The 16,843-nt window shown below is 45.7% G+C and overlaps 1 pseudogene; it reads left to right on the top strand.

Annotated features, from left to right (window-relative positions):
* Window positions 1-16,513, top strand: part of LOC102507928 — a 31,936-nt pseudogene extending 15,423 nt beyond the window's left edge.
* Window positions 16,514-16,843: the final 330 nt, after the last annotated feature.

The raw sequence follows: 16,843 nt of genomic DNA, 5'->3' as shown, positions 1-16,843 counted from the left end.
TTTCTTGTTAATGAACATTTATGGATTCTTTTTTCAATACTTCTCCATACTCTTGTACAAGAGTGGCCTGCAATTATTTTAATTTAAACTTTTTAATTCTAATTATAATAATTATTTACCATTTTAATTATAACAATTTTAATTTAGTGATCAGTAACCTAGAGAGATTTTTTTTTGCAGAAGAATAGATATCCTTATGGTAAAATCTCAAAGGTATATAGTTTATCTATCCAATTTATTTGGTCATTTTCCCTGAAAAATAATTAAAAATTTGTTTTCATGTAGGCTTTGAAAAACATATACGTGGTTGAAAAATATGCCAGATAAGATAGTCATTTTTAAAATATAAAATCAAAAGCCAAGCAAAAGGCGAATGCAAATATGCCAACAGTAAAGGCCAAAAGTTACTGGGATTGAGCTTAAAGTTTGACCAGGTTCTTCCTGGTAAGAATTCACATCAGAAATGTGTGATTCTTGTTACCAAATGACAAAAACAGGTAATTTACTTCAGAAGAGATGAGGTTGCCACCATAGACAGCCAGTCAGTTCAAGAAACAAATTTTAAAAATTAAACTGGCTGAGAAATAGATTCAATTTTTATGACTAAATTAGCCCAACTGTTGTATCCATCAGTATGCACTGCCCATCTTTCCTTGGTGCCCTTGTGTTCTGATGGGGACAAAAGTAGTTGATAGAAGGAGGTCTGAGATGACTTGAGACACTGTACACACGGGCATATGTGGGACCAGTAAAATGTGGTGTAAAATTTCACAATGAAAACCTTCTTCTTACACAGCCCAGAAAGAACTTGTATTTTACACAAATGTTATCAATGAGGGTGTATTATAAGGTTTCAAAACTGTGGATTTTTAATTCTTACATTTATTTGTGTGTTTTAACTAAAGCTCTGTTCCCTTTCTTGTGGACCACAAGGTTTTTACTTGTGTGTAGATAGCAGAAAATTCTGAGGTAATAAGAGACATGGAGGTGATTTTCATCTTGGAAAAACTGACCTAATGACAGGCCAAGAACATGATGGAGTGACACGTGACCACCCCATTCTTTATTTTCTCCTCCACAATTAACCAAGAAAATAGGGTTTTTTTGTTTTAGGTTAAGTCTTCAGAAAAAAAGAATATAGAAAAATGAAAATTTAACTTTTTATTTTATTTTTCACTTCACACCAGTGGAAACATCACTGAAAATGTCTTCCACCTGCAAGACTCAAAGATTTTTATTTATTATTATTTTTTAAATTTATTATTTTTCTTTTTAAGGTTTTTATTTATTATTTCCTCTTTTTTCCTCCCCTGGATCCCAGGAAAATTTACATGGATTGTGACACTTAGTAAGTAATATCCCTTATAACTAGCTTGTAAATTGTACCTTAGGGAACCAGAACATACCACGGAGTAGCATTTAATTTGTCATGACAGAGTATGGTCACAAGACCCGAATGGAAAAGATACTAACTGAATAAGGCTACTGCTTATTTTAAAAGTGACACTGAGTAATTTATCGACAAATATGACAAATGCCCCGTGTTCCATCAGTCTTAGTTAAAATGCTAGCATTTTTATTAAAATGCATCAGAAATCTCCTGGTCGGGAGTGGGGAGGGAGGGTAGAGCTCGTGCTTAGCATGCATGAGGTCCTGGGTTCAGTCTCCAGTACCTCCTCCAAGTATAATTAAATAAATAACCTGATTACTTCCCCCTCATGAAGCAAAATATTAAAAAAAGTAGAGCAGGGCTCAGCAAACGTTAAAACTAATAATAATAATAATGATACTTTTTTAAAAAGGAAAAAAAAGGAAATCTGGTCCCAGGCGACAGAAGCCTCTCCTACTGGGAGTGGCTGATTCAGCGGTAGGTGGCGCCGTGGAGCCCAGGCTCCGCAGCCTCCTAGCTGGTCCTTGCTCTTTCGGCCAGAAGGTCCGTCCTCCCAGGCTGCAGGCAGGTACGAGAGTCCTCGCAGGCTCCTGCTGGAGGGACAGCGGGGGCTCTGCGGGGCCGGCACAGGTCCCCCTAGACCTCTGCGGTCAAAGCCCGTGGTGGATGTGCAGAGGCTTAGCATAGCCCCGGCCTGGCGCTGGGATCAGGCTCAGTGCCACGAGGTCGCATGCCGGGGAGCGGAGCGCAGTCCTTCCCCGGAGGACGACAGCACGTCCTACTCCTGGAAGGACGAGAAGGGCGTGCTGGCCAGCAAGTAACAGATTATACTAAAACCGGCCTGGAAGTTCCTGGCACCGCCTCCCACAGCCCAGCAAGGTCATTTCAGCAGGTCTTCCTGTCTCTTGGGGTGAACTTTGTCGTGGCTGAACTCTTGCTTAATTTTTTTCTAAATAATTTACAGAATCAGTTTTATTTTTTAATTTTATTTTATTGTGATAAGAACACTTCGCTTCATGAGATCCACCCTCTTAACAAATATTTAAGTGCCTGATGCCATATGGTTATCCACAGGCCCAGTGTTGTACGGCAGGTCTCTAGAACTTTCTCGTTGGCCGTAACTGAAACCTTAGCCTTATTGGGCAGTAACTCCCCATTTCCCGCACCCCCCGCCCCTGGCAACACTCTCCCACTCTCTGCTTCTATAAATCTGACTACTGCAAGGACCTCCTGTAAGTGGAGTCGTGCACTATTTTTCTTTCTGTGCCTGGCTAACTTCACGTTGTATAACGTCCCCGGGGTTCATCCACGCTGGGACATGAGGCCAGATTTCCTTCTTTTTAATTTTTTAATTGACGTATAGTTGATTTACAATGTTGTGTTAGTTTCTGGTGTACAGCATAGTGATTCGATTATGCGTAAATATATTCTTTTCATTATAGGTTATTACAAAATATTAAATATAGTTCCCTGAGCAATACAGTAGGACCTTGTTGTTTATGTATTTTATATATAGTAGTATGTACTTGCAAATCCCAAACTCCTAATTTATTCCTCCCCCCACCTTTCCCTTTTGGTAACTACAAGTTTGTTTTCTATGTCTGTGAGTCGGTTTCCGTTTTGTAAATGAGTTCATTTGTGTCTGTTTTTAGATTCCACATATAAGTGATGCAGAATAATATTCTATTGTATTATATACTGCATCTTCTTTATCCATTTATCTGTCAGTGGACATTAAGGTGGCTTCCACATCTTGGCTCTTGTGGCCAATCTTTCTTTTCTCTCTTCTCTTCAGATGGATGAGCCTTAGTCCAGGCAGATGTAACCTCTTCTATGTGTCCCTTGTAGCCACAGTTTCTTGAGTGGATCTCAGCACTTGTGAATCTCTCCTTCCTTCTTTCCAGGCTTTTCAGAACCAATGAAGCTGGGGCTCAGATGCGTCCCAAACATGCCTTATCCACGCAGCATTCTGACCTGAGGCTTTGCGTGGATACTGGCCACGCCTCTCATTTGCAGTCTCCAAGGTGTGGCTGAATGTGTGTGTGTGTCCAGACTTCACAAATCGGGAAACCTGATAGTTTTGCTGCTTCAGAAAAATGAAATGTAAATATTTTCTCTTGCCTCTCAGGACGATAGGAAAATAAAGACTTCACCATCATCAAGGAAAAGAGAATTGGATTTAATAGGTTGTAAAAAGATCTTTGACACTTAGGGACAATTACATTGTCAGAATGTGAGGTGGAGCAAGTCCCTGAGGGAAGCAGGAAGAGAGAAAGAAGCATTTTCCTGAAATGGAGGAAAAGTCAGAGGAGGGATGTGGGGGGAGAGAGACAAGGCTTCACACAGAAGCCTCGTCCTTCCCAGGCCTCAGGACCCTGTGCCCCATCTAAGCATCCCACGTGGTACCCCACTTGGCGAAAGTCCCAGGACACCCACAAACCCGAGAAAAGAGCTGTAGAGTACAGGGTATGCATGTGGGGATGGTAGGGAAACCTCATGTTTTCCACCCCACTTGGAATAAAGCTGGTGGCCTCACCGTGGCCGACACGGTGCTCCTCGAACTGGCTTCCACCTGGGCCCCCATCCCCCATTCCCCAAACTTCACGCACGCACTGACCTCCTCTGCTTCTCCCTCAGGGCTTTGCACTTGCTGTTCCCTCAGATATTTCCCCAGGATCTCTGCCTTTGCTGACACTTACATGGCCCAATGCCTACACTATCTTCAGAAATTGACAGAGAGTGGCCCTTCATGACTGTCTAATATAAAAAGAGCACCCCCATCAGTCTCTATTGCTTTATTTTGCCTGATCTCTTTGATATCATCCTTGATATTATATGTTATTAAATGAAAAACAGCGCCAAGAAAATAAAGGACTTTTCTGTCTAATTTTGTCATTTCTGCAGTGACCTAAAAGGTGCCTGATGTTCGGTGGATCATCATGCTTAATTAACACATACCAAGAGAACAGTTTCCTTTACCATCCACTACCCTAGGCAAGTGTGGACTGAGCAACGGAGAGAACGCAGTGGTCAGAGGCAGCAGCAGATGGCGCTATGAAGACAGGACGCATGAACCTAAAACTGCTCTAAAAATTGTTTATTAATTTTTTTAAAAAAAGCTGAGTACTAAATTTTGGAGAAAACTGGGGAGTCTGACAGGACTGCTAGTTTTGTGAAAATCAAGGGATACTTGTTATATAACACCTACCTCCTCTCTGTATTTTCTGCTCAACTCTGCTGTGAACCTGAAACTGCTCTAAAAAAAAGAAAAGTCTATTAATTTAAAAAGAAAAAAAGAAAAAAAAGACTTACCTCCATCACCGTCTTCCACCTCTCACCTCTAAACTGCCGGAAATCCTAGTGTGAAAACATTAGTGCCAGTGACCAGGAAAGCTGAGCTGCCCTGTTTCCTGCACGTACTGCAAAGGCGTGGGATGTCTCGTCAGCCTCCTGCCTGGCTACTCTCTGAGGAAATATCTGACACGTACGGAAGGGCTGTCTTGAAGAGGTCTTGCTCTAAGAACAGGTCATGGGGATGTGGCTGCCACAGGACCTTGGGGTCCTGATGACAGAGGTGTTTATACCTTGACTCAGCTTTTTAAGCTTTTCTTTTTATGGCTAGTTCCCTTTGGGGATAAAGTGAAGGAATGTGTGTTTAGGACTAAGCTATAATCTTTTGTAAAAATTTTTTTTTTACAAAAACTAAGTTTTTTTCTTGCATTGTTTTATATAGTATCTCGAGACAACTTTATGTGCTTTTTCCAAATGGAGATGCAGGGGTGGGGGGTGTGTATTAGTTGAGGATCTCCAGAGAAACAGAACCAACAGGATGTGTTCACGGCAAGAAAGCGATGTATTACAAGGAATTGGCTCATGCAATTACAGTGACTGACAAGGCCAAATCTGCAGTGGGGGCTGGCAGGCTGGAGACCCAGGAGGGCTGGTGATGCAGATGAAGTCTGAAGGTCAGCTGCTGGAAAATTTCCTCTCTCAGGGGCGCTGGCCTTTTTATTCTATTCAGGCCCTCAACTAATTGGGTGTGGCTCACCCACATTAGGAAGAGCAATCTGCTTTACTTATTTTATTGATTTAAATGTTAAGCTCATGCAAAAACACTGACAGACACATTCAGAATAATATTTGAGCAAATATCTAGGCACCCTATGGCCCAGCCAAGCTGACACATAAAATCAGCCATCACAGGGTGGGAGAGAGGGACGCTCAGACTCATCTTTAGATTACAAAATAAAAGTAAGTGGGAGCCTCTAGGTGGAGAGGTGACACCAAGGGCAGAGCACAGGGCGCATCCGAGGTAGGCGCAGTGGCTCTGGGAACCAGGCAGTGCTGCTGGGAGGGGAAGGACAGGTCCCACCACCCATGTCCTCTCACCCCATCAACATCTAACTTCCTGAAACTGGGCTCATATGCCACGTACCGGCTTTGGTCGGGGGATGCAGGTGGGCACTGTGCAAAGGGTGCCATGCTGCACTGCACTGGGGAACAGGTTGGAAAAAAGGATCCCTAAAATCCTAGCCCTGGACCTGAACTCAGCTGCACACCGGGTAACACCTGGGCCAAGCGGCTCCACCTCCTGGTGCTCAAAAATTGCCTGCTGGAGTCCGTGTCCAGCTTCCCTTACTCCTCCTAGAACTGTCCGTCTTCAGAGTCTCAGTGGCAGGTGTCGGTGTCCAGATGGACTCCCTCCTCAGAGCCAAGTGAGGACACGTCCCCTCCTCACCATTCACTGAAGTCTGATGAAGCTGTCAGGGCAACTCACCGCAGTGACTCTCTAAGACCCAGAATCCCCTTCTGCCCTTACTCTGCTGGGGTCTATAAGGGTCACACGCACACACACAAATTAAATAAATAAAAAATAAAAAACCAAAGCAAACGAACAGAAAAATTCCCCTCCAGTGCATCACTTCTCAGGAAGCCTCTGGATGATTTGTTCTAAGAATGGTAAATGTGTGGAACAACAAAAACAAATACACAGGATCTAAAAGACAAGGAACTGAAAGAGAATCAGATCATTTTCGCTAGTAAGACACAGTAAATGATATCTAGAAAAATCAACAAATCGTAATACAGGCATGTTATTTGACAGTATGGAGATAAATGTCAAAAGAATGAGCTAAGAGAGGTGAAATGACCTGCCTCTGCTAGGGTGACCAGTGATCCAGGACTCTCCCAATTTTAGCATCAATTCGAGCCCACAAGACTAGCAAAATATTTCAAAGGAATTTAAGATATCAAGTGATGACTAGGATCTGACAAGGCAATAACTCTTACCTTTCTAGTGGAAGAATAAATTGGAATAGACCTTCAAGAGTAGTCAGGAAATATCTGGAAGAATTTAGTCAGGAAATATCTGGAAGAATTAAAAATGTCTTTTCCTTATGACCAAAAAAAAATACCCCCAAAACCCTTTTGCACATGTGCAGCGAAGGACAAGAATGTGTTCACAGCAGTAGCACTATTCATAAGGGGAAAATGAAACCCTGGAAACATCCAAAAATGTCTACACTGAGGAATAAATGAATAAATTATACAATGGAATATTACAGTGGATAAGATAAACGACCTAGAGCCATGTGAATTAATGTGTATACATCTTTTAAAAATTTATAACAGATGCAGTTTCGAAATGAAACATAAGGTAGGATACCATTTATTTAAATTTTAAAGTAAATTTTTTATTGAAGCAATCTGGGTAAATATTAAACTATGCAAAATCATATTTTGCAAACAAACAAAATTAGGCTACAAGAAAACATACCAAATGCACGATGATGACTACCTATGGGGACTGATGGAGGAGAATGGGGCTCAGAAAACCAAAAGGGGTGATTTCAACTTTTATCTACATTGCTCTCATGTTATATAGATATAGATCTAAAGCAAAATGTCTAGATTTGTTTTTCTGTATAATGGGTACAAAGGTGTTTATGACTATCCTCTGTATCCCCCTGTAATTTTTAATTTCTCAAAATTAAAAAAAATGAATATGAAATACTATGAGATCCTAAAAAGGGTGAGACTATAAAAAGCTAGTAAGTTTTTTATTAGGACACACTTTCTCTCTGGAGGGAAAGGATGAGTTAATTTATCCCAAATCAAACAACATTAATAACTAACTAGTTGTTAAGAACTGAAAAAATGATATGTGCTGGTGCTGAGTTAGGCTGGACTCTCCCAGAAAGCAATGTCTGAGTCAAAGGTGGGTAGTTAAGTCATTTTGAGAAATGATTCCAGAGGGCAGAGGAGGAGGACCGTGGAAACTGTCACAGGAAAGAAGGGAAGACAACACAAGGGTGAATTCTCAAGCTACCCATCACGGCGGGCAGCGAGGGCCAGGTTCCTCCAGGACTCTGTGGAGCCATGAGAAGTGGCTCTGGGAAGTGTCTCCATCAGCCTGTGTTCCCCAGGGACCAAGGGCTGCCCAGGGGCGACGGCACCCTCATGTTCCATGGGTGCCAGGGAGGTGCCCATGGTGCCTGAGAAGCCCTGGGCCAGAAGCTGGAAATACACCAGAATTGGAGGCCGGGTGCTGCCAGGTGTCCCCTGCATGGGGCTTGTTGCTGCATCAGTTACTGGAGGAAAATGCAGGCAGAGTGGAAATGAGGGGGGCAGGCACCAGAGAACCTGGTCCGGGGAGAGCATTTTCCTTTGCTCAAGGTAATAACCAACCTACACTGCGATAGTGAAGCTGGAAGTCAGACACTGGGACGTGCTCCCAGGCTTAAAGGCTATGAGCTCCAACAGGAGCTGTGCTGAGGAAAGATGGCTAATGTACCTGGGGACTTTGCCGGAAAGGCTCCCGAAGTACCTTTGCACAATGACAGGTCTGAATGGAAGAAGAACGGTGTCCCAGACACTTTCGTGACAAACCCGTTTTGAGATTTTAATTCTAATTGTGGATTCTCTTTTTCCTTCCCTCCCTCCCTCCCTTCCCTCTTGTCCCCACACGTCTCTTCAGTCCTTTTATATCATGGTCTTCTTTTCTCTTCTAAGTTATATTTTGAATCCTATTGAATTTAAACTTGTATTTATAACAGGAAGTAGGTCACTACCTGGCTATTTGTTCTTAATAAATAACTTGACGCAGGGAAGGCAGATATTACCTGACTCCCTCAGCAACAAGTGGCACTAAAAACATTCAGTTTTCCTTACTTTCAGCACTGAAGTGTTTTAGTGAAATCTGCTCCTTTTATAATTATAAACAATGTGATTTTGGTTCATTTATTGATCAAAGTTAAACATTTTTAGTGTCTGTGGTGTGGTTTTTTAAAAATAAGTTCATTTTCTAGGCATTTAGAAATCATACAAATTTAAATTGTAAATTTCTCCTCTCCTTTTTCTGTGCCGTCCTCCTACTGCCCCAAGTAAAATCTGTATCTTCGGCTTTTCTTTTTCTCCTCCCGCCAACATAGTGCAATGTCATTGAAAAAAGCCTTTTATTACAGTATAGTTGATGTACAACTTATATGTTACAGGTGTACAATGTAGTGTTTCATAATTTTAAAGGTTATAGTCTTTTTATAGTTATTGTAATATATTGGCTGTATTCCCTGTCTTGTACAGTATATCCTTGTAACTTATTTATTTTATACATAATAGTTTGTACCCCTTAATCCCCGATCCCTATCTTGCCATGCTCCCCTTGCCTCTCCCCACTGGTAGTTTGATCTCTGTGTCTGTGAGTCTGTTTCTTTTTTGTTATATTTGCTAATTTATTTTATTTTTCAGATTCCACGTGTAAGTAATATCATACAGTATTTGTCATTCTCTGACTTACTTCACTTAGCAAAACACCCTCCAGGTCCATGCATGTTATTGCAAATGGCAAAGTTTCATCCTTTTTATGGCTAAGTAGTATTCCATTGTGTGTGTGTGTGTGTGTGTGTGTGTGTGTGTGTGTGTGTGTGTATGCATGTGTGCATATATACATATATATATACACACACTACATCTTCTTCATCCATTTATCTGTTGACGGACATTTAGGTTACTTCCATATCTTGGCAATTGTAAATAATGCTGCTAGGGATATTGGGGTGTATGTATCCTTTTCGAGTTAGTGTTTTCATTTTTTTTCAGATATATACCCAGGAATAGAATTGCTGGGTCAAAGTTCTATTTTTAATTTTTTGAGGACCCTCCATACTGTTTTTTATAGTGGCTGCACCAATTTACATTCCCATAAACAGTGTAGGAGGTTTCCCTTGTCTCCACATCCTCATCAGTATTTCTTAGTGTGTTCTTTTTAATGATAGCCATTCTGACAGGTGTCAGGTGATCTTTCATTGTGGCTTTAATTTGCATTTCTCTGACGAGTAACAATGTTGAGCACCTTTTCATGCACCTGTTGGTCATCTGTATGTCTTCTTTGGAAAGATGTCTATTTAGGTCTTCTGCCTATTTTTTTAATTAGGTTTTTTGCTTATTTGATGTTGAGTTGTATGAGCTGTTTATATATTTTTTAATTTTTAAAACTTTATTTATTCATTTATTTAGTTAGTTAGTTTACATATTTTTGATATAAATCCTTTCTTGGTCATATCATTTGTAAATATTTACTCCCATTAAGTAGGCTGTTTTTTCATTTTGTTAGTGATTTCTTTTGCTGTGCGAAAGCTTTAAAGTTTGATTAGGTCCCACTTGTTTATTTTTGCTTTTCTTTTCTTTTTTTTTTTTTTGTTTGTTTGTTTGTTTTGGAGACAGATCCAAAAACTACCTCTACAATATATGTCAAAGAGTGTTCAGCCTATGTTTTCTTCTGGGAGTTTTATAGTTTCTGGTCTTAGATTTAGGTCTCTAATCCATTTTAAGCTTATTTTTGTATGTGATGTTAAAGAATGTTCTAATTTTATTATTTTACATGTAGGTGTCTATTTTTCCCAGCACCACTCATTGAAGAGACTGTCTTTTTCTCTCTTGTATATTCTTGCCTCCTTTGTCATAGATTAATTGACCAAAAGTGCATGGGTTTATTTCTGAGTTCTCTATTCTGTTCCATTGATCTATGTGCCTGTTTCTGTGTCAGTACCATATTGTTTTGATTATTGCAGCTTTGTAGTATAGTCTGAAGTCAGGAAGCATGATTCCTCCAGCTCTGTTCTTCTTTATCAAGATTGTTTTTATTTGGGGTCTTCTGTGTTTCAATATAAAATTTTAAATTATTTGTTCTAGTTCTGTGGAAAATGCCATTGATATTTTGATCAGGATTGCATTGAATCTGTAGATTGCCTTGGAAGGAAGGTCATTTTAACAATAATAAGTTCTTCCAGTCCAAGAACACTGTATAGCTTTTCATCTGTGTCCTCTTCAGTTCCTTTCAGCATTGTCTTATAGTTTTCATGTCTTTTTCCTCCTTAGGTATGTTTATTCTGAGGTATTTTATTCTTTCACATGTGATGGTAAATGGGATCTTTTTTTTTTTTTTTAATCTTTCTGTTAGTTTGTTGTTAGTGTACAGAAATGCAACAGAATTCTGTATGTTAATGTTGTATCCTACAATTTTACTGAATTCATTAATGAGCTCTACTAGTTTTTTGGTGGCATTTTTAGGATCATCTATGTATAGTATCATGTCATCTGCAAACAGTGACAGTTTTATTTCTTCCTTTCCAGTTTGGATTTCTTTTATTTCTTTTTCTTGTCTGATTGCTATGACTAGGACTTCTGATGCTATGTTAAATAAAGTTTGGCTAGTACTGGCTTATCTGCTGGCATATCTGGGCCCAGGAATCTGCTTGCAGGTCCCAGAGCTAGTGTTAGATCTTGGCGGGGGGCAGCTCCTGACACAGTTGGGGGTGGGGTCTGGGGTGTCCCTAAGCATGTATTGGCCTGCTAGTGGGTGAGGCCAGGGCCCAGTCTCCCAGGCAGGGCTTGGCCTGCTAGTAGGTAAGCTGGGTGTTCAGGCTGTGGGATTGTGGTTTTATTGGGTATGGTGTCTGCCCCTTGGGTGTAGGTGAGGCTGGTCCTGAGGCTAGAGCAGGACCCCTGGAGGGCAGAGCCAGGGCCCAGGGAATTGGGGCTAATGCCTGCCCACTGATGGGTGGAGCTGGGTCCTGGGTCCCCTGATGGGCAGGGCTGAGTCTAAAGGCAGCTGTGGGCTCAGGGGATCTTAGGGAAGACTCTGCTGGTGGGTGGGGCTGTGCCCTTACCCAGTTGGTTGCTTGGCCTAGGCATCCCAGCACTGGCACCACCAACAGGCTGTTGGGTGGGACAGGGCTGGGTCCTGGGGCTAAGGCTAGAAGGATTCGGAAATGGCACTTGCCAGCACCAGTGTCCACATGGTAGAAGGAGCTCCCCATATGGCTGCCACCAGTGTCTGTGTCCCCAGGGTGAGCTCCAGTTGCCTCCTGCCTTTGGCCTTCAAAGCCAGATGCTCTAGGGGCTCATCTTCCTGATGCAGGACCCATGGGCTGCAGAGCCCAACATGGGGCTCAGATCTCTCACTCCTTGGGGAATGGGGCTTGACTATATCACATCTCCTCCCATCCTACCTGTCTCATTGTGGTTCCTTCTTTATATTTTTAGTTTTAGAAAATATTTTGTGGTAGGTTCCAGTCCTTTTCATCAATGATTGCTCTGCAAATATTTGTGATTTTGGTGTGCTCACGAGAGGAGGCTATCTTCTCTCTGATGTAGTTTTTAATCACACGTGATTTTATGACATTTTCCACAAACTCAATCATATCAATTTTTATCTAATTTAGGTACATTTGGAACTTTCCATATAAACTGTCACACATGAATTTTATTTAAGAATATATATATAGTTTAAATAGTATAATCTGGAGAGTGTGAAATAGTATGTGAAGGTATGGGTTATAAGTCTATGGTCATAAAAGTATAAACATTTAAACTCATTAAAAAAACATTTTACATAGCAAAACAAACAACAATAAAATCCCCAAACAAAATTTAAACACACACACACACACACACACACACACACACACACACAATCTGCTGACTTTCATACTCCATACTTGGAAACTGGCAAAGGCAGGGCAGGAGATACACACTTAAATGCCTTTGGCATCCAGACAGACAATATAAATAGATGAAGCATTAACCGGTAGCTATGGAGACGACGGTTGGAGACGACGGTGCACAGTGTGCACCCCACCCAAAGAAACTTACCGATGTCATCTTCCCTTCCCCAGTGGGAAGAGGCTTCAGCACGAACAGTATGAGGACAGGCAACCTGTGTGAAATTGAATGTGTTTGAAAGTTAGGTGATACCTGGGAGGGGATTACGAAGTGTGGAGAATTTTAAAGACACAGGCCATCACTATTATGTAAAAGACCACTTAAAAGGCGTCTAGTAGTCTCAAAAGCTCTGGATGTTTCATAATCTAGTCAACAGCAAGTGGCGGAGGAATTAAAAATACATTTTCAGGTTGCTGAGCGCGGCCGAGCGCCGCCGGCGAGGCCCCGAGCCGCCTCCTCGCAGCTGCGGCGAGACTTGAACCGAGCGCCCCGCGGCCTGCGGTGGAGGGGCGGCAGCGGCCTGGCGAGCGGCGGTGGTGAGGAAACCCGAAACGCAGAAGAGGTGGAGTAGCCTGTGAGGGCATGGAAGTGCCAGGGCCGGAGCGCCCCATGATCTTGCATCTCAGCTGAGGAGGTTCTAACGTCAGTGACTTTTCCCTTTTAGGGATGCGTGTGCAGACCCGGGCCCTGCAGATACCGGCGCCTCCGCCTCCGCCTCCGCCTCCGCCTCCGCCTCCGCCTCCGCCTCCGCCTCCGCCTCCGCCTCCGCCTCCGCCTCCGCCTCCGCCTCCGCCTCCGCCTCCTTCGCCCGGAGCACCTCACCTCTGACGCCCTGCGCAGGAGCGCAGCGTGGTCAGCAGGAGTCAAGCTGCGGCTGAAGCACGGGCGCAGTGAACCTGCAGGCCCACCTCACTCCTGGCACTCAGCCACATCTGGGGACCACCCACCTGACAGCGGCATGATGCGGATGTCTCGGGGCACGATTGGCACTCCTAGGCCGCAAAGCTACCGCTCTAGCTCCTCTACCAGTGACCTCTCCAGCTATGACCACGCTACCTCAGGCGGAGCCCTGCCAGTGCAGCTCCCACGGGAGCCCAGCGAGGGTCACCCTTCCTGCCACCCTCTCTCCCCGGCCAAGTCCACCAGCAGCATCGACCAGCTCAGCCACGTCCATAGCAAGAGAGGCCGGGCTTACAGCTCCTTCTCCACCAGTTCTGGCGTCCTCGAGTATCCGCCCCCGGGCGTCTCTGGCCGGGAGCGCTCAGGCTCCCTGGACACACTTCTGCTGGAGGTGGCCTCCTAGAAGGGATGAGGTAGGCAGACATTCGCTATGTCCACATAGTCTGTGACCCCGTAGGGGAGTCTCGGGCGAGCATGAGGTGAACTCTTCAGCCCTGCTTCTCCAAGCTTGGGACACTCGAGCATCCGCAGATGGTCAAATGGCATGATGTTCCTGGGGCAAGGGAGCGCCACCCGCTTCCTGGAGCCAGCAGTGCCCCAGTTTTTTGGAGACCACCGCTGACCACTTGCCTCCTAAAGTGGGCGCACCCCTGCCCCCCGGCTCGGAGTGACAGTTACGCCGCCTTTCGGCAGCAGGAGCGCCTGGCTCTTGGTCCAGCCTTGATCAGAAACAGTCCTGCCGGCCTCAGGCCAACTCCGCAGGCTTCCTGAAATCTCCCTTCATGGAGGAAGAGCTGCATACGGCGCTAGAGAAGAGCCCGCAGAAGCCCCCGTGAGGCCCGAGCGGAACAACACGCAGAGGGCCCAGCCTGGCCAGCCTCGCTGCCCGCTAGCGTCTGCCCGGTACCCTCCTGGAGCCGCACTTTGCCCGGGTGCCCCAGGCTTCCGTGAGTCGCATCGGCACGCTCTACCCTCCACTGGCCACGGAGGGCGCGCACACCGCTCCCCAGGGAGCGTGCGGCAAGATGCCTGCCCTTGACGAGGCTGGGAACCAAAGTGGCTCCAGCAGGCCTGGCTTTGCCTTCTGCCAGCCCCCAGAACATGACTCAGTGTCCCCAGCAGAGAGGAGACCCGAAACTTCAGCCAAATGTGTCCCCTGCAAAGTCCATTTCCTTTCAGTGCCTGGAGATGGGGAGATACCTCGCACCTCTGCAGGGTGACAGCCCACGTCCCGACGAGAGAAGGAGCACCGAAGGCAACAAATATTCTCGTTACCGCGGCCGCCGGCCCCTCAGGCTCAGGCCCGGCTAGGGGGTGAGGACCAGTGGTCTTTCATGCCCTCAGAGCCTCGGGGGAGGGGGGGTTCGTGAAGACCATAGTGCCAACACCCAGCGGAGGCTCCAGAGAGGCAGCCTAGGCCAGCGCATGCCACGCAACTTTGGCAAGACCAAACCTGCCTTCTCCTCCCTCCAGAACATTCCTGAGAGCCTAAGAAGGCAGAGCAGCCTGGATTTAGGAGGGGGAGCCCAGGACGTCCACCTGGGTGGCCGGCCCACCTGTGCAGTCAAGGCCAGGCAGAGCACTCTGGAAGGAAAGCTGTTCCTGATCACAGGAACCACTTGGACAGTCAATTTCTTGTCCAAGGCTGGAGGGGAGAACTGGTGGCTTGGCTTCTTTCCATAGTTCAGACCCGGGGTGTGGAGAGCCACTCTCCCCACGCCCCCCGGAGACATGGAGCCTGGGCCAAAGGAGGCTCAGCTCCAGCAGCGCCTCGACTTTACTGGGCTTTTCAGCGAGGAGGCCCCCGGCAACAGCCTGGGCCACTTCCCTCCGCCTCCTCCCCAAGCTATGTTCCAGGTCCAGTGGGACAGCGAGGGCTGCTGTGAGCCTCACACCAGCAACTCCAGCAAACTTGCCAAGGTGACACTTGCCAAGGAAAGGCCCATGCCTGGTGCAGCCCATTTGGGTGATAGTCAGATACTGGCTTTGGCTTCCAGATCCCAAACTTCTGTCAAGAGTTCAGAGGCCAACAAGCCCAACTCGCACTCCGCCACTGGTTGCTCTGCCCCAACCTGCTTGGGTCTCTCAGCAAGCAGCCAAGCCCAGGGCAGCCACCTGCCATCCAGACCAACGCCTCGTCCATGACCTAGTCAGTGGGACTCAGGGTTTAGAAAAGAATATCAGTTCTGGTCCTCAGAAGACATCAGAACAAAGGCTCTGGCCAAGGAAATTGTCCAAGACAAATCTCTGGCAGACATTTTAGATCCAGACTCCAGAATGAAGACAACTATGGACTTGATGGAAGGTTTGTTTCCCCGAGATACTAACTTGATGCAGGGAAACAGTATAAAGAAGAAGGTCATGCAGAGAACTGTCAGCTTCCCAGGAAGTGAAGCCAAGAGGAGTGAAGACAAGGAAGCGGTGGGCTTGTTGTCTGCTCCCAAGGCTGAGCTTCTGAACAAAATCAAAGACATGCCAGAGGAGGTGAATGAGGAAGAGGAGCCAGCGGACGTCAACGAAGAGCAGACAGAGCTCATCGGAAGCCTCACCCACAAGCTTGAGATCCTCCAGGAAGTGAAGGGGGGCCTGATGATGGACCCAAGCTCAGTAACGCCTTGGGGGTAGAGGTGGAGGCCTGGATCAGTGAGCTTTCCAAGCCCAACGAGGTTGACAAGCACAAGATGTTCATCAGGGACTTGGACAAGATGTTGAACCTGCTGCTCCTCCCTCTCGGGGCTCCTGGCCCGCATACAGAACATCCTCAGTGGCCTTGGTGAAGACACCAGTCACAAGGAAAGGCGCTCTCTCAACCAGAAGAGGAAAGTCCTGGCTGGGCAGCACGAGGACGCCCAGGAGCTCAAAGAGAACCTGGACCGGAGGGAGCACATATTGTTAGACATCCTGGCCAATTACGTCTCTGAGGAGCAGCCCCAGGATTACCAGCATTTTGTGAAAGTGAAGCCCATGTTCCTCATCGGGCAGCGAAAGCTAGACAACAAGACCAGGCTGGGCCAGGAGTAAGTCAGGTGTCTGCTGGAGAGCCTTCCGGCAGCAGACTTTGTCCCCAAGGCAGGCGCCCTGGCTCTGCCCCTGGACCTCGCCAGCGCCATGACTCCTGTGGGGGGTGTCCTGCTATTGGCACTTTCCCAACGGAGCCTCTCCACGGCAACGCCTCCTGCAGCCCCCCACCTAAAGGTCACCCCTTCTCTCAACACTGTGTAACCTGAAGACTATTTCAGTGCGAGCCACCCTTTCAACTATACGGGTTATTGGGGTTTTTCTTGATGAAAGGAAACATTCTATCTGGGAAAAAGCCCGTGTTTTTCCCTCTCGCCCTTCATGACTGATCTTCTACGAGCTTGAATGCTGCCGGGAACCTACTCCTTTCTATTGTTACTTCCTAGTAGAAAGAAAATTAATGAAACTGAGAACTGATTGGACAGTGTGTGGTTGACCGTTGAGTTTTTCACAGGCTGAGGCAACCTGGGTCGGTGTGTGTCGCCCTCAGGAATGTATCTGCAGTGGCCTTCTTTGCTGTGGGCAGTCTGTCCC

Source organism: Camelus ferus, chromosome 31, assembly GCF_009834535.1.
Source record: "Camelus ferus isolate YT-003-E chromosome 31, BCGSAC_Cfer_1.0, whole genome shotgun sequence".
NCBI lineage: Eukaryota > Metazoa > Chordata > Mammalia > Artiodactyla > Camelidae > Camelus > Camelus ferus.
This window is presented reverse-complemented; position numbering and strand designations above follow the sequence as displayed.